This window comes from Rana temporaria, chromosome 4, assembly GCF_905171775.1.
Source record: "Rana temporaria chromosome 4, aRanTem1.1, whole genome shotgun sequence".
Taxonomy (NCBI): domain Eukaryota; kingdom Metazoa; phylum Chordata; class Amphibia; order Anura; family Ranidae; genus Rana; species Rana temporaria.
Genome location: NC_053492.1, coordinates 380,448,115 through 380,467,213, shown reverse-complemented (window position 1 = coordinate 380,467,213; position 19,099 = coordinate 380,448,115). Strand labels below are relative to the sequence as shown.

Below are 19,099 nucleotides of genomic sequence, written 5' to 3'. Positions count from 1 at the left end.
GAAGGCTTAGCACACACCTGTGCAGTTGCATCAGCAACCATGTCCAAAAGGTCCTATTCCCTTCAGGAGGCATTCCAAATCATTTCTGCCCCCGACGAGAGCAACGGGGAGCTCTCTCATTCAGAGTCCCTTTCAAATTCAAATTCTGAGTTGGACGTCAATTATGAGCCCGCCCTCAGTAGCGGAACACTGAGTGACTCAGAGGAGGAAGATAGCCGGCCGGCTAAACGAAGGCGTTCTAGTGAGGAGGCAGTGCCATCCACCAGCACCGCAGTGCCATCCACCAGCACCGCAGTGCCATCCGCCAGCACTGCAGGGCCATCCGCCAGCACTGCAGGGCCATCCGCCAGCACCGCAGTGCCTCGGCAACAAACTTCCAGGACTCATGCCAGCCTTCCCTATGCCCTTCAGAACCCCTTGTGGCTTCCTCCTAATTCAGGAGAAGCCAACATTCCCCCTTTCACGGCCCAGCCAGGAATCCAAGTGGACACAGAGAATTTTTCACCAATCAATTATTTTAACCTCATGTTTACAGAGGACATGCTATCCGAAATTGTGGCCCAGTGCAACCTATTTGCACAGCAATTTATTGAAAATAATCCCACGTCATACCATGCCCGTCCCTTCCAGTGGAGAGACCTTACGGTGGAGGAGTTTAAATTTTTTTTAGGCCTAACATTTTGTATGGGACTCAACCCAAAAAACACTTACCGTGCCTTTTGGTCCAAAAACCCGATCTACCACATGCCCATCTTCTCCAGCGTAATGCCCAGAGCCCGATTCTTTGCCATAATGAGATTCCTACATTTCAACGACAATACCCAGAGCCATCCCCGAAATCATCCAGAACATGACAGACTTTTCAAAATTCGGCCCTTACTGAATTATTTTTCAGAAAAATTCCCCCAATTATATACCCCGGACCAACACATCTGTGTGGATGAGTCGCTTGTTAAATTTAGTGGCAGGCTTCAAATAAAACAATTCATACCAAGCAAAAGAGCCCGCTATGGCGTGAAGGTCTACAAATTGTGTGACCGAGTCACAGGATACCTGTATGTCTACAGAGTATACAAAGGCAAGGACACCCAGCTCAATCCCCCTAATTGCCCAGACTACTTGGGATCAAGTGGCAAAATTGTTTGGGAACTCATTAACCCCCTATTGGAAAAAGGCTATCATCTATACGTAGATAATTTCTACACCTCTCTTCCCCTGTTCCACAACCTGCACCGGAAGCAGACCCCGGCTTGTGGCACCATCCGAAACAACAGGAAAGGCTTTCCTCAAAGCCTGGTGAATACAAAGCTGAAAAGAGGAGAATCAGCAAGTCTGCGTAACAATGCGGTTCTGGCGGTGAAGTGGAAGGACAGAAGAGACGTGTACATGCTATCTTCCATCCATAATGATACCGTCGTTGAAACCCGCAGAAGGCGTGGCACCACCATCCGAAAGCCCACTTGCATCCAGGACTATAATGTGTTTATGGGGGGGGTCGACTTCAATGACCAGATGCTTGAGCCCTATCTTGCCACAAGAAGAACGTACCATTGGTACAAAAAAGTTGCCATTTATTTTTTTCAATTGGCCATATATAATTCCTTTGTAATTTACAGCAACTCCACCCAAAACCCCAAACACTTCCTTGGCTACCAAGAGGACCTTATCACTGCCCTTATTTTCCCGAACGGCCCACCCCAAACCATCCGATCTGATGTTTTAAGTCGTCTCGCCGAACGTCATTTTCCCGAAAAAATCCCTCCCACAGAAACAGGCCGACGACGTCAAAAAAAATGCAAGGTATGCGCCAGTGATGGAGTCAGACGAGACACATCTTTCCATTGTGTGGATTGTCCTTCCCAACCAGGCCTCTGTGTAACTGACTGTTTTCGGCGTTACCACACCAAACTAAAGTATTAATCCTCCGTTCCTGCCTTTACACACCTTCACACCCCTTATGCCACTGCCTGCTCTGTAACTGACCCCGGCTTGTTTTTTGACCACGATTCTGCCTAACGATTTTGTAATACCTCTACCTGATCTGGAACTGACCTCGGCTTGTTTTTTGACCATGATTCTGCCTAACGATTCTGTAATACCTCTGCCTGATCTGGAACTGACCCTGGACTGTTTTTTCGACCATTCTTCTGCCTAACGATTCTGTAATGCCTCTGCCTGATCTGGAACTGACCTCGGACTGTTTGACCATGCCTTTTGCCTGCCTCCTGGACTGATCTTGTACCCTGCTACTGGACTAGTGGGATTCAACACAGGGGTCTCACATATGTGAGGGGCTCCAGAAAAGTTTTTCTGGATGAAGAAAACATTTTTTTTGTTTTCTCATGCTAGATTAGGGTCTGGTTGCCCGGAGGCTTCAAAGAGATTTGGGTGGGAGAAGCCTCTACCCCTGTCCCCCTTCTGTCCAGAACGAGGCCCTACTTCTGCCTGCTGCCTGTAGGACCTATGCCATCATGCCTCTGCCTGTTGCATGAACTGACCACCTGCACTAACCCTGACGGGACAGTATCCCTGCCTGGACGTTGCTGACCAAGTCCCTGCCTGCTGCCTGGACCAGTGCTATCCTGCTGTGTAGAACTGCGCTACTATTACCACAGGTAATCTTTTGTATACGCTTTGCTCAGCATAATGTATTTTGGGGTGTAATTCTTGGTATGTGCATGCTATGTGTCTCCGGAACACCTGACGGTGTTCCTTGCATGTTGGATCTCAGGCTGTGTAGAAGTCTCACACATGTGGTATCGTTGTACTCAGGAGGAGTAGCAGAATGTATTTTGGGGTGTCATTTTAGCTATGTACATGCTATGTGTTGAAAATATCTTATCAATGGACAACTTTGTGTAAAAAAAATGCGTTTTCATTTTTTTTCCACATTTTCCAAAAACTTCTGGAAAAAAATGAACCATTCAAAAGACTCATTATGCCTCATAGATTATACGTTGGGGTGTTGGCTTTCCAAAATGGGGTCATTTTGTGGGTAATTCCATTGTCCTGGTGTTCCAGGGCCTTCAAAAGTGTAATAGGTAGTCAACTAGTTAGATGTGCAATTTATGCTCCTAGAACCCCTGATGGTGCTTCCTGCATGTTGGGCCTCTGTATGTGGCCAGGCAGTGAAAAAGTCTCACACATGGGGTATCGTTCTACTCAGGAGGAGTAGCAGAATGTATTTTGGGGTGTCATTTTTGCTATGTACATGCTATGTGTTGGAAATATCTTATCAATGGACAACTTTGTGTAAAAAAAATGCGTTTTCATTTTTTTTCCACATTTTCCAAAAACTTCTGGAAAAAAATGAACCATTCAAAAGACTCATTATGCCTCATAGATTATACGTTGGGGTGTTGGCTTTCCAAAATGGGGTCATTTTGTGGGTAATTCCATTGTCCTGGTGTTCCAGGGCCTTCAAAAGTGTAATAGGTAGTCAACTAGTTAGATGTGCAATTTATGCTCCTAGAACCCCTGATGGCGCTCCCTGCATATTGGGGCTCTGTATGTGGCCAGGCAGTGAAAAAGTCTCACACATGGGGTATCGTTCTACTCAGGAGGAGTAGCAGAATGTATTTTGGGGTGTCATTTTTGCTATGTACATGCTATGTGTTGGAAATATCTTATCAATGGACAACTTTGTGTAAAAAAAATGCGTTTTCATTTTTTTCCCACATTTTCCAAAAACTTCAGGAAAAAAATGAACCATTCAAAAGACTCATTATGCCTCATAGATTATACGTTGGGGTGTTGGCTTTCCAAAATGGGGTCATTTTGTGGGTAATTCCATTGTCCTGGTGTTCCAGGGCCTTCAAAAGTGTAATAGGTAGTCAACTAGTTAGATGTGCAATTTATGCTCCTAGAACCCCTGATGGTGCTTCCTGCATGTTGGGCCTCTGTATGTGGCCAGGCAGTGAAAAAGTCTCACACATGGGGTATCGTTCTACTCAGGAGGAGTAGCAGAATGTATTTTGGGGTGTCATTTTTGCTATGTACATGCTATGTGTTGGAAATATCTTATCAATGGACAACTTTGTGTAAAAAAAATGCGTTTTCATTTTTTTTCCACATTTTCCAAAAACTTCTGGAAAAAAATGAACCATTCAAAAGACTCATTATGCCTCATAGATTATACGTTGGGGTGTTGGCTTTCCAAAATGGGGTCATTTTGTGGGTAATTCCATTGTCCTGGTGTTCCAGGGCCTTCAAAAGTGTAATAGGTAGTCAACTAGTTAGATGTGCAATTTATGCTCCTAGAACCCCTGATGGCGCTCCCTGCATATTGGGGCTCTGTATGTGGCCAGGCAGTGAAAAAGTCTCACACATGGGGTATCGTTCTACTCAGGAGGAGTAGCAGAATGTATTTTGGGGTGTCATTTTTGCTATGTACATGCTATGTGTTGGAAATATCTTATCAATGGACAACTTTGTGTAAAAAAAATGCGTTTTCATTTTTTTCCCACATTTTCCAAAAACTTCAGGAAAAAAATGAACCATTCAAAAGACTCATTATGCCTCATAGATTATACGTTGGGGTGTTGGCTTTCCAAAATGGGGTCATTTTGTGGGTAATTCCATTGTCCTGGTGTTCCAGGGCCTTCAAAAGTGTAATAGGTAGTCAACTAGTTAGATGTGCAATTTATGCTCCTAGAACCCCTGATGGCGCTCCCTGCATATTGGGGCTCTGTATGTGGCCAGGCAGTGAAAAAGTCTCACACATGGGGTATCGTTCTACTCAGGAGGAGTAGCAGAATGTATTTTGGGGTGTCATTTTTGGTATGCACATGCCATGTAAGAGAAATAAGCTAATACAATGACAATTTTGAGATTTTTTTTTAATAAAAAATAAAAATCGTAATTTTGCAAAGTATTGTGGGAAAAAAATACAACTTCAAATAACTCGCCATGCCTCTTAATAAATACGTTGGAATGTCTACTTTCCAAAAAGGGGTTATTTGGGGGGCATTTGTACTTTCCTGGCTTGTTAGGGTCTCAAGAATTGAGATAGGCCTTCAATACATCAGGTGTGATCAGATGTGATAATTTTGTATTATTTGCACTATAGCTTGTAGACTCTAAAACTTTCACACAGACCAAATAATTTCCCAAAATTTTGGGCTATTTTTATCAAAGACATGTAGCAGTATAAATTGTGGCCAAAATCTATCAAGAAATATTAATAATTTGCAAAAAAAATTCACAGAAACTAAGAAAAAAACATATTTTTTCAAAATTTTCGGTCTTTTTTCATTAATAGCGCAAAAAATACAAAACCAAGAGGTGATCAAATACCACCAAAAGAAAACAATATATTTGTGGGAAAAAAAGGACAAAAAAATCATTTGGGTTCAGTGTTGCATGACTGAGTAATTGTCATTCAAAGTGTAAGAGCGCTGAAAGCTGAAAATTGCTCTGGGCAGGAGGGGTGTTTAAGTGCCCAGTAAGCAAGTGGTTAAAGGCCGCGGATGTTTATTATTGGTTTTAAATAAATAGATAAATAAATAGTTAGATAAATAAATAAATAAATAAATAACTGATGGGTAATAATATTTAAAGCGGTAGTTCACCCCCCCGACACGATTTTACCATCGAGACAGGCATTGTAGCGCGAGCTACAGTATGCCTGTCCCGATTTTTTTAACCCCGGACTCACCTTGTAATCGGAGATCGTATTTTTCGGCTCCCGCGGGGAATGGGCGTGCCTATGGAGAGGGAGGATGATTGACGGCCGGCCCTGGCACGTCACTCTCCCCGAAGACAGCCGGAGTAGGTCTCGGCTCTTCACGGCGCCTGCGCACAGGCTATGCGCACGCGTCGTGAAGACCAAGCCTATTTCGGCTATTTCCGGAGAAGCGTGACGCGCCAGAGCCGGCCCTCAATCATCCTCTGTCTCCATAGGCACGCCCATTCCCCGGTATCTTCGATCTACGAGAACAAGGTGAGTACGGGGGTAAAAATTTTTTTTTTCCGTCGATAGGGTGAACCCCTGCTTTAAGATAATAATAAATATATATAAATAAACTTTAGCAAGCCTAGCCACTACGGTTCAGGCTGCAACCAAAATACCCATTCCAATGTAAACAAAGCACTGAGCAAAGAATAACATAGCATAAAATCCCAACTTTTTTTTTTTTTTTTTTTTATAATAAACTTTATTAACAACTCGTCCCCCCAATAACATTACTATTCCATCTATTTGATGGAATAACTTTAGGCCGCTAATGCGTTACGTAATCGGCGTATCTGTACTGCGTCGGCCGGGCGTACGTTTGTGAATAGGCGTATCTACTGATTTACATATTCTACGCTGACCGCAATGGAAGCGCCACCTAGCGGTCAGCCTAAAAATTACACTTTAGGATACGAGGGTGTAAGACACTTACGCCGCTCATATCTGAGCCTAATTTAAGCGTATCTGGTTACCAGAATACGCTTAAATTAGCGCAGGCGCACATTCAGACTTAGGCTGGCGTATCTACTGATACGCCAGCCTAAGTCTCTCTGAATCTGGCTACTAGTCTCCAAATTAACAATCGCTAAAGCTTGGAAGAAGCAGTCCACTTGTTTCTCCAAAGTTGAAACCAGGCGAGATGGCTCTTATATCAACGAACATCTGACTAGCACCCTTACTAACAGCAACAAGAAATTTAACAAGATCTGACTGGAACTCTTGGGTCACCTGTCACCACCCTCACCTTCTTTTGTGACATTTGACCCTCTTTGCCCCTTTTTTTACTGCCTCTATGCTGCAAGAGGATAACCGCACCTGGTCCCCCACCTTCTTCCCCTTCTCTCCCCCTCTTCTCTAGTACGGGCTTTACTCCTTTCCTGCCTCCGTTCTTTGTCCTATTTTCTCTGTCTTCTCTTCTTCTCTAATCACATGTGATATGACATATAACATCAAGATCCTTTTTCCAGATTTGATATCTTTTAAACTGGTCCAGAGTGCGCTCTAGAAATGACATAACATCTTTACCTTTTGTTCCATTGTAATTATTGGACATATTTTTGACATAATACTCATCACCAAATTCACTTGATCTTTTACGTACCCACAACGCAGATTGTTTAATCTGTACAATTTGTTTAAATCAATAAATAAAGTGAAATAGAAAATCAATTGATTCCCCAATTCATGGTAGAGTTCTTCTAAGGATTTTTTTTACAAAGATGATTTTTCATTGAACATGTTCTGAAAGTTAATATGTAAATGTGTACACAAAAATGTATGTTTAGGAGGGAAATTAAAATGAGGAACCAAATCTAAAAATATGTTTCGAACAATACAGCAATTGAGTTTGCGATGTGCTGAACCCAGAACCCAGAAAAGTAGCTGGGATTTAGACACTAGGGGCCAGATTCACGTACTTGCGCTGCGGCGTAACGTATATCATTTACGTTACACCGCCGCAAGTTTTAAGCGTAAGTGCTTGATTCACAAAGCACTTGCCTGTAAACTTGCGGCGGCGTAACGTAAATCCGTCTGGCGCAAGCCCGCCTAATTCAAATGGGGCGTGTACCGAACGTTCTGCGCATGCTCCGTTAGGAAATTTCCCGCCGTGCTTTGCGCAAAATTACGGCGCCCCGACGTGTTTTTTGAACGGCGACGTGCGTTACGTCCTTTCGTATTCCTGGACGTCTTACGCAAAAAAAAATAATAATTTAAAATTCGACGCGGGAACGACGGCCATACTTTAACATGGGCTGTCTAATATTACACCACCTAAATAGAAAGTGCAACTTTACGACGGGAAAAACCGACTAGCGACGACGTAAGAAAATGCGACGAACGTGCGTACCTTCGTGGATCGCCGTAAACAGCTAATTTGCATACCCGACGTGGAAAAAGACACGAACTCCACCCATCGGTCGCCAAAGTATTGCATCCTAAGATCCGAAGGCGTACGAAGCCGTATGCCTGTCGGGTCTTAGCCAAATGCCCTCGTATCTTTGTTTGTGAATTACAAATAAAGATACGACGCAGCAAATTTCAAAGTACGCCGGAGTATCAGCAGATACTCCGGCGTACTTTTTCTGTGAATCTGGCCCTAGGAGCAGGCCTTTTTATATGGAAATGTTTGTCTGATTTATCTAAATGCAGTACATTTTAATACTTAATAAAGTCATTTTTATAATTACTACACTATGTGGAATATTTCTTTTCAGTGCTTTCCACCACAGTAATCTGCCACCCATGGTTACATTTGTTTTTCAGTTTAAATAGACTTTTGAAAGGAATTCAATTATGGCAGCCCTCTTATTGGAGTAGTGAGGAATGTGCCCCTGAGTCCGCGTACACACGATCAGTCCATCCGACGAGAATGGTCCGACGGACCGTTTTCATTGCTTCACCGCTGAAGCAGACTGATGGTCTGATGTGCCTACACACCATCAGTTCAAAAACCGATTGAGTCCAACGCGGTGACGTAAAACACAACGACGTGCTGAAAAAAATGAAGTTCAATGCTTCCAAGCATGCATCGACTTGATTCTGAGCATGCCCGGGTTTGGAACCGATGCTTTTGCGTACTAACCATAGGTTTTGACCTATCGGTCAGGCGTCCAATGGTCCAATTTTAAAGCAAGTTCTCTGTTTCTGGACTGAAGGACTACAGACCGTTGGGGCGTACACACGGTCGGTTTGGAACGCTGAAACTGAACTTCAGTCCGTTTTCATCGGTTTGGACTGATCGTGTGTAGAAGGCCCAAGTAGTGTATCAGGCTAATATTTACATCTCAGGGTTTGGTCCTTTGTGCATGGTGGGGTGATAAATAAGTTGGGCACCAGCAGGGCTCAAGTCCTGCGGGAACGTGTGGGACGGAGTTCCTGCACTTTTTTCACAGCAGGAACGCAGTTCCCTTTGCAGGACTAGAGCAGCCGAGAGCAGCCGAACCGCCCGAGCCAATCCTTCACTAAGCGGCGATGCCCAGCTCGAGTCACTGTCAGGAGCAGGCGAACCTTAGTAATCCTTTATGTTACTGGCTGCTTCCTGTATATGGATTCATCGGGTAGTGTGCGGGTATTCCGTCACTTCCTCAATGCCGCAATGTCTCCTGGGAGATTTTGTCATTGTTCCCAGGAGACATTGCGGAGGTCTGCCGCAAGTTATCGCTGGATTTAGAAAGAAGTTCTTTCTAAATCCTGCGATAACTCGCGGCAGACCTCCGCAATGTCTCCTGGGAACAATGACAAACATGCGGTTTAGTAATCATGCATATGAGCGTATCATTTTTTATTTTTTTTTGGTGGGGAAGTGGATCTTGGGTGGGAGTTCCCACACTTTTTTTCCCAGAACTTGACCCCTGGGCACCAGTCACTTTAGTCTTTTAAGCTTTTAGTGGTGAACTCAATTATAAAAGAGACTGTAGGGGAGCAGGATACCTGAAAATAGCACACAAATTGGTACAGACAGTCTGGTATTAGCAGTATGAAATTTAATAGCAGCCTCTAATTAATTGCTGACCCTGTGATAGCAGCTGAGCAGATCTATTACCCTATAGAGCAGCCACAGTCTTTTGATTGCAATGAATCATTCTCTAATATATTTAGTCCTTGACCTTTTAATGGCAAACACATGTATCTTGATTGAAAGGGGGTGAACCCTATCAGACTGGACTCTTGCCTGCAGTGACACAGGCTTGGGCTAACACAGGCAGGCATCAGCTGAACCTCAATTTTTGCTGAGATCTTCCATGGCGAGTTGATCTGAACATGTTTATACTCCCGACTACCCCTAGAACTAGGGAAAATCCATGAGGTGTCCTCCAGCCAGATCTGACTGGTGCTCTGTACTAGTCAGGAAGCCAGAGCCTAACGCATGTAATTTTGATTGGACTGTCGGGCATGCAGGGCAACCAGAGCTGCAGAGGCGTCCCTAGTATTGTATTTTGCTCCCCGAGAGGGAGAGCGTCCCCAGTCAGCTCTGCGGGGGATTCCTCCCCCTCCCTGTGCTCGCCGACACTGCATAATGCGAGCGCTCACACAACCAGATATTCTAGCCTGGGCCGTGTTTAAGTGTGTGCACTGCAGACTGCAGTACACTGTAATCACTGAACTACATTATCTCCATCCCTTCTCTCCCCCCCCCATCTGTCTCCCTACCCCTCTCTTGTTCTTTCAAAACATTCACAATTTACTTTTACTTTCAGTTAGGCAGATAATATACGGTGCAAATTTCTTTCCTGCATCCACAGATTGCAGGAAAGAAACTTGCATGATTCCCCCATCAACAGACAGTGGTGACAGGGGAATATCCCTCCTGCCCAGCAATTGTATTTTCCCGACAAACAGTGATTATCACCAGTGGCTATACAGCAACCACTAGTGATAATTATAAGAGAATCTGCTCATTAATAGTTCAAATCTCAGCCAGTTTCTGCTGAACCAGCTGAGATTTAAACTGTCTATGGCTGGTCTTAGCTCTTAGGCAGCCCATACATTGATTAGCACTGTGGAGTGTCGGCTTCCTGGCGTGATCGGGCATGTGGGATTTCAAACACACCCAAGCCCATCTCTATTGGTTGTAGACAGTTGAGCTCCCTGCAGGTTGCTTAGCAGCAGTGGAACCTTCTCTGACATGCTGATCGGGATGCAATCCAGGTGATGCTCTTAGTCAAATCCTAGTCATAAATATTAGTGATTTTTTTTTTGATCAAAGCCCACACTTTACAGACATAGAGCCCACACGGCTGCTGATCATACAGTTGATTATATTTATGTGGTTGTACTCTTGATGCTAATAAATACTGTGTTTATTAGATCTGACTGGGAGCATCACCTGGATCACATGCCGATCAGCATGTCAACAGAGAAGGTTATACAGCATTACTGCTGCTAGGTGACCAGCTGGGGGCTCGGCTCTCTATAACCAATAGTGCCAGCCTTCCCCTGCATGCACCCATAATGTTACCAGCACTAGGTCCTAATAGACTGCCACCGCTGCCAAGGAGACAGACGCCAGACCAGCGCTGTAAATAGCAGGGACAGGACAGCTGGGGATCCCCACTGTGGCAGAACACCAGGGCCCGGTGGCAAGACAACCTTTGCAACCCTGATAGTTCTCCCACTGCTTTGGACCCTTATATTTTCTTGGTGTGCTGGTGACATATATCTCTTGTTTTCTGCCACCCTGGGGGGCCCCAGTATAGTAGGAAGGGAGCTCACTGCAGAACATGTGAAAGGGCCCATAGTGGGATCGTAGTAAAGGGCCCCAGGATATATATATATATATATATATATATATATATATATATATATATATATATATATATAATTGCATTTTATAGTTGGCCCCCCTACTTTTGTCCCTGTCCCCCCATGTGCCCCCCCTAAATATGAAAGCTGGAGACGCCACTGCAGAGCTGGCCAGAAGAATATCAGCAACCTGGTTTTCTTCCAGGTTCGGAGTCTTCAACTTCCTAATTTTAGCCAGCCAGGGATGACACAATTCCAGAGCATGTGTATGTGTTGCTTTGACCCATCTCCGGCCTCTAATTCCCTGCATCTTGTAGATGGAAGGGCAAATAAAACTATGCATGTGATGAAACAGATACAGTAAATAGTATCTTTAGTGGAAACTGTATTGCAAAACAATCAATGGATGTGAGGCATGCAACAATTTATTGTGCCTGCTGGAACCTGAATCACTATGTCACTATTGTCTCTTCAGAGCTGCAGGGACACACCGGTAGTGTAGCATACCTCCCACATTTTTGAGATTGGAAAGAGGGACACCTATTAGCAAAAGTATGTAGGCATAGGGCACACCCCCTTAAAGGAGACTTATACAAAAAAATGAGAGGATAAACCTACAAGTGCTTTCTTTTTTATTACTACTGCTATTCCTTTATATTAGCTTTTGAAATTTACGAATGCAGCAATTTAGAAAATGGATGAAAGGTTTAGCACTTTATTTTTGAAAGATAAAAAGCAAATTTTATATACAACTATATAGATCAGACCAACATGAGGGACAAATGAGGAATAAATAAAGAGAGGGACTTTGTTCCAACTCAGGGACAGTTGGGGAGCTATAATGTAGTGACTGGAGGAGGAACCACAGCAGGGAAAGGCAGACAACCAACACTTCCTAAAGGGCTGCAGACATCCCCTGTCTCCCGCATCACAGCTGCGGCTCCCTGACACCCTTGCGATATCCCGGCTGCAGGGCGATCCATTGTAGTTTTGCTGCTGATGCCTGCTTTTACACCTACTGACCTCTGGGAGCACCGGTGATCTGACGTGCTGGTTCCAGCTATCGTGGAAGTTCCAGCGCATGCGCAAGCTGATGTGCTGAGATGGTCCCAGCTATCGGGAAAGTTCCTTCAAGAACTGCGCAGGCGCAAACTTGCTGACGGAAATCTCCGAACCGCGGCCGGCATCCAGGGTGACGTGGATTTTTGAGGTAAGTGGCCAGTCGGCCTCACGTCCACGCTGCGCTCGGATGGCTCGCTCCGCTCGCTCGGCCTCCTGGCTTTTTTTTTAACATCCTCCAATCCACGGGGATGTTAAAGAATGAGCCTGGATGCCGGGCGAGGTTCGGAGATTTCCGTTGGGAAGTTTGCGCCTGCGCGGTCATTGAAGGAACTTCCCCGTTAGGGGAACACTAAGGACAAGTCACCGGCCTGGGCTGTGGGCTTGGCTTGGGTTGAGGGAGGCTCTGGCTGACAGTGCTCAGGCTCTGTACTTCTTCAGAGTCCAGACATGTCTTCACTTGTCCAGTCAGAGCCAGCTGCAGCTTCCACGACAGGAGACAGCAGCATTGAGAGCAGAGTGGGAGGCAGCCCACCCACCGACCGGTCCGTCCAATTTACATTGACTCCGCCCCCTTACAGTGCTTCCAGCCTTTGGTTGTGGCCTGGGAAAGGAGATGAATGCTCTTAGCTGCCACCGGCCTGCCTGTACCACGTGAAGTGTTCCAGACCTCCACTCCAGGTCACCAGGTATGGCTGTGTGACTGTCTATGTGACTGGCTGTGTCTCTGTGTGACTTCATTTTATTATCCTCTAGTTGTGTTATATTGGTGGTGGTGGTGGTGGTGGTGGGGGGGGGGGGGGGGGGTTGTCAGAGTGCCACCTCTGTGAAATTTGTTTTTTCGCAGGTTGGGATGTCTGGAGCTGCATGCAAAGTTAACTGAGATGTTAATAGTAAACATTTTAACAGTATTTTACAAAACAGTATCTTGTTAAGTTTTATAAATTAATAACATTATACAAGATTTATATAGCGCCAACAGTTTGCGCAAGCGCTTTACAACATGAGGGAAGACTGTACAGTTATAATACAATACATCTGAAAGTGTTACTTTATACATTGGATTATTTTAATAAAAATATGGTAAGATTCCCAGTGACTGGAGATCGACAACCATGCCTTCCCTAGGGGATTGGGCTACTGAAGTGGACCGCATAAGGGACCCCGAACGTCTGTTGGCAGAGGAATATGGTAAAGATGAACAGTTTTCTCTCACTTGGACTTCATGGTCCATGTTTCAATACTCCTCTGAGTTTATCTCCTAGGCTGAGAGTGGCCTAGACAACGTCGCCTTGGGACTATGATGGAGTAATTATTGTCCTCTATCTTTCTACCCCCATCTTTACTGCCCCTATTCCTTTTTCTTTAGGTCTAAATACACCCTTATGCCGTGTATACACGGTCTGAATTTCCGACAACAAATGTTCGATGTGAGCTTGTTTGTTGGAAAATCCGATGTATGCTCCCTCGGACATTTGCTGTCGGAATTTCCGACAAATATTTGAGAGCTGGTTCTCAATTTTTCCCACAACAAAAGTTGTTGTCGGAAATTCCGATCGCCTGTAGCCAATTCCAACACACAAAAATCCTACGCACGCTCGGAATCATTGAACTTCATTTTTCTTGGCTTGTCGTAGTGTTGTACGTAACCGCGTTCTTGACGTTCGGAATTTCCGACAACATTTGTGTGACCATGTGTATGCAAGACAAGTTTGAGCGAACAATCCGTCGGGTAAATAATCCACAGTTTTGATGTCGGAATGTCTGTTCGTGTGTACGCGGCATTAGGAATCCATTGTGCAAATGTACTATGACTTTGACGTATTCATTGTTACTGATTCAGTGTGTGACCCCCTACGACGTATTATTTTTCATAAAGACCGGTTTTTCATATAACCTTTCCTGATGCATTATGTATGGGACACCTATGATCCCCTTTTCCGGTGATGGTGAATGTTACTTTACCTGTAATGTTTTCAGGGGTTGCTATCACAGATGGTCTCCTGACATGCCTTATAAACATGTTTTCATTCCATTTTTATGTAACCTAGATATGCATTTGTTCTGACGTACATGATACTTATTGTTGGTGTACCTTACCAATGTTTCTACCTCTCTTGTTCTCTATATGAATAAAATAAGCTTGAATTGAAATGTAGTAAGATATTTAGAAAGAGTATTTCTTACTTCATGCAGGGGCCCTAAAGGGTGTGTATTTCATATCCCCGAACTCCCTTCTGTTCTCCTATTAAATAGAAGTCAACACAGTCACAATGAGCTGTTGTGAACTTGCCAGGACAGAAAAGAAGCAAAAAACTTTCCTTTCAGTATGTCAGCAGAATCGCAGACAAGCTCGAACACAAGCAAGAATGTCACCTCTTCTGTGTACTTTAGAAAGAAACAGGCAGCACAAACGTGACTGAAATCTGTAGTGTTCTATTTGCATCAAACTGCATGAAAAGATTTACTTGCAGAAATAGGGGAATCAAACTGAATCTTCAGTTCCTTAAATTAAAGAGGTAAATGCGTATACTGTATTTGCATATTCCCATAGAATAGGCATCTTCTCTCATTTGTAAAGATTTTAGTGTTTGCAAGTGATATCTTTTGTGAAAAGTTTTAAAATTGCCAAATTCCTTTGAAAAGAAGTGGTCAAATGTACAGTCCATGTACTCCATTTGCAAAAAGGCAGTACGTTGGTTCTGGGGATAAGTGAAATTCCCCGTAGCTATACGTCGGCTCTCTAAGCGGCCACTAGGGGCGCATGTGCACCGCCGGAGGCGCGCGCCCCCGGCTCGTCCCTGACTCCCGTGCACGTGCCCGGCGGGCGCGATCGACGCCGGGCACCAGCAAATGCTCGTTACAGAACGAGGGTCGGGAGCTGTGTGTGTAAACACACAGCTCCCGTCCTGTCAGGGGAGAAATGCCATACAATGTATGAACAGCGATCAGTCATTTCCCCTAGTGAGGCCACCCCCCTACAGTTAGAACACACCCAGGGAACATACTTAACCCCTTCCCCACCCCCTAGTGTTAACCCCTTCACTGCCAGTGGCATTTTTATAGTAATCCAATGCATTTTGATAGCACTGATCGCTATAAAAATGCCAATGGTCCCAAAAATGTGTCAAAAGTGTCCGAAGTGTCCGCCATAATGTCGCAGTACCGAAAAAAATCGCTGATCGCCGCCATTACTAGTAAAAAAAAATATTAATAAAAATGCCATAAAACTACCCCCTATTTTGTAAACGCTATAACTTTTGTGCAAACCAATCAATAAACATTTATTGCGATTTTTTTTTACGAACAATATGTAGAAGAATATGTATCAGCCTAAACTGAGGAAAAAAAGTGTTTTTTTTATATATATTTTTGGGGGATATTTATAATAGCAAAAAGTGAAAAATATTAATTTTTAAAAAATTGTTGCTCTATTTTTGTTTATAGCGCAAAAACTAAAAACCGCAGAGGTGATCAAATACCACCAAAAGAAAGCTCTATTTGTGGGGAAAAAAGGACGCCAATTTTGTTTGGGAGCCACGTCGCACGACCGCGCAATTGTCAGTTAAAGGGACGCAGTGCCGAATCGCAAAAAGTGCTCTGGTCTTTGACCAGCAATATGGTCCGGGGGTTAAGTGGTTAAAAATGTTTTAACCACTTCAATACAGGGCACTTTCACCCCCTTCCTGCCAAAGCCTGCGTGGTCATGCCACACTGTACCCAAACTAAATTTTTAGCATTTTTTTTTTGGCAGATAGAGCTTTCTTTTGGTGGTATTCATTCACCACTGAGTTGTTGTTTTTTTGCTAAACAAATGAAAAAAAAAATACAGAAAAAAAAAAAAAATGTATTGGCTCTTCTCTACTCTCACCCTGTCAGCGCAAGTAGATGAATGCAGACAATTGGCACTTCCGATTTATACTGTGATCAGCTGTGATTGGACACAGCTGATTATGTGGTAAAGAGCCTACGTCATAGGTTCTTTACCATGATCGGAGATAGCCACGCTGCACACCCCGGTCAGGACAACGGAGCCCCCGCATGGTCATCATTCTGCTACAGGCAGGCAGGGTGGGAAGGTGTTAAAGTACTCAAAAAGGAATAAAACACAGGCATACAGACAAACACTATGTGGCGCTAACCCCAAAGAAGCCGCTGGATATGGATTCCCTCTATTTCTGCACAGCCAGGCAACACACATTTCCAACTTGCGACCAGACACAAAAAAATCAGTCCATGTGCTTGTTGTTTTATTGGGGGAAAACATCTTGGATAAGGTATAGGGAGATTATGGGATGCCCAACTTGTCACATACTGTTTACGAGAGTATGATGTCTCCACCTCAGTAGAACTTCACACAGTTCTGATGCTTGTAGATACTACCAGCCCGCCTGGCCACTTCTGAAGAATGCACCAGGGCAAGGGATTGGGATTTAGCACAACGTTGTCCATGGAAAGTATACTACATCTGGCAGTCTCTCCCCTTGTATGCCCCTAGGTGTGCAGAGGTACTCACACTGTCCTTTGCTCCCAGCTGCACTGGGCAAGAACCCTGTTCAGGCTTCCAACTGATCAGATCCTCCAATGCCAGCCTGGATATTTTCTGCACAAGACTCAAAGGTAATGGAGATTCCTTCATTGGCCTCCTCGCCTTCCTTTACCCAGCTCCAGCCTGGAGACAGACCCCCCCCCCAGACCCAGGGTCCCCTCCCAGGCCACACGACAGCCACCTCGGTCCTCCATCTTCTACCTGTCTTGCCATGCTTAAGGATATTTAAAGGCTTACCCAGCCACCCTGCCAGGGCTTTCTGTCTGGGGATTGGCCAGATTCCCTGAAGTATGCAGATCGGGACCTCCTACCCTCTGCCCATTTACTTCCAGAAGCTTCCATAACCAGAAGAAGGCATCAGAGACCTGCCCTACAGAGCCTTCCAGCCTGACCTGGAGTAACCCGACCCAATTACAGACTCACACAACTACCATGAGTCAACAAAATAAATATGCCTACACTAGTTGCACACTAGGGGGTGCTACAACTAGATGCCAGCTCCCTTCATGTCCTCCATGTCTGAATGCAATGAGAGAAGAGCTCTTTAACACTACCAACAGTCAATAGTGAATATGGGATAGCAAACATCACTTACTCAGAGCTAACACGCAAGTTTTGAGGATGAGTGCAAAACCCCAGACTCTAAGCCCCAGAGAATAAATGCAAACCTACTGGCACCTCCAAATCCCAAAGAATAGGTGCAAACCCTTATGCCCTGTACACACGATCGGTTCGTCTGATGAAAACGGACAGATGGACCGTTTTCATCGGACGAACCGATCATGTGTGGGCCCCATCAGTTTTTTTCCCATCGGTGAAAAAAAAATAGAACCCGTTTTAAATGTTTCTTATGGTTAAAGCGGTGGTTCCCCTAAAAATAAAATTTTGACATCGCATTTAGCAAATAAATTACAATTAGAATCGGCTTGTTTTATTTAAAAAATACCTCCGTACGTATCGTTTCCTATATTCGGTCCGCCACTTCCGGGTACGATGCAGGCGGTGGGCGTTCCTAATTGATTGACAGGCATCCGAACGACGCATCCATCGCGTCACGAGATGCTGAAAAAAGCCGAACGTCGGTGCGCATGCGCCGTATAGAGCCGCACCGACGTTCGGCTTTTTTCGGCATCTCGTGACACGATGGATGCGTCGGTCGGATGCCTGTCAATCAATTAGGAACGCCCACCGCCTGCATCGTACCCGGAAGTGGCGGTGGGACCGAATATAGGAAACGATACGTACGGAGGTATTTTTTAAATAAAACAAGCCGATTCTGATTGTAATTTATTTGCTAAATGCGATGTCAAAATTTTATTTTTAGGGGAACCACCGCTTTAAAAAAAACGATAGAAAAAAAACGATCGTCTGTGGGGAAATCCATCAGTCAAAAAATCCATGTATGCTCAGAATCAAGTCGCTGCATGCTCAGAAGCATTAAACTTAATTTTTCTCAGCACGTTGTGTTTTACGTCACCCCGTTGGACACGATCGGATCTTTAACCGATGGTGTGTAGGCAAGACTGATGAAAGTCAGCTTTATCGGATATCTGATGAAAAAATAGGATTTTTGTACACACCGTAAAATCCATTTCTCTGAGTTCATGGACAGACACAGCAGCATTGACCTTAGGGTTATATACCTTCCTTTTAGGAGAGACTAGGCAGAAAAAACAGCACTTTAAGTGTTAAAAACACTTCTCTCAGTACAGCACCTCCCAGTTTCTTTTCCAACAGGGTCCACTTTTCTGTTGAATTTGTATATTACCCTTCTGTCTTTTATTCAGGGTGCTATCCATATCCCAATAATAAAAAAAAGTCTGACAAGGGTCAGATTCTCTATTGGGTATATAGGCAATAAGGATGAGCTAAGGCCTCATACACACGATAGGTTAACCAGAGGAAAACGGTCTGAGGGACCGTTTCCATTGGTCCAAACCGATCGTGTGTAGGCCCCATAGGTTATTTAACCTGAGGTTAAAAAAATGGCAACTTGCTTTAAAATTTAACCGATGGATTTCTAACCGATAGGTCAAAACGTTAGTACGCACAACCATCGGTTAAAAATCCACGCATGCTCAGAATCGAGTCGACGCATGCTTGGAAGCATTGAACTTTGTTTTTTTTCAGCACGTCGTTGTGTTTTACGTCACCGCGTTCTGACACAATCGTTTTTTTACTGATGGTGTGTACGCACGACGGACCATCAGTCAGCTCCTTCAGACCGGTGTCCTCTGGTTAACCTATCGTGTGTACGAGGCTTAAGAGTCGGGCCAAACCGGTCCCTGTTGTCC

General features: G+C 44.4%; 1 protein-coding gene across 1 annotated transcript in view; it reads left to right on the top strand.

The window, feature by feature from the left end:
• The first annotated feature begins 12,841 nt into the window (after positions 1 to 12,841).
• LOC120937639 (barrier-to-autointegration factor-like protein) overlaps positions 12,842 to 19,099 on the top strand; it is a 270,321-nt gene continuing 264,063 nt past the window's right edge. Inside the window, exon 1 of the mRNA XM_040351025.1 lies at positions 12,842 to 12,945. The gene's annotated coding sequence lies outside the window, so the exon portion shown is untranslated. The remainder of the gene's footprint in view (positions 12,946 to 19,099) is intronic.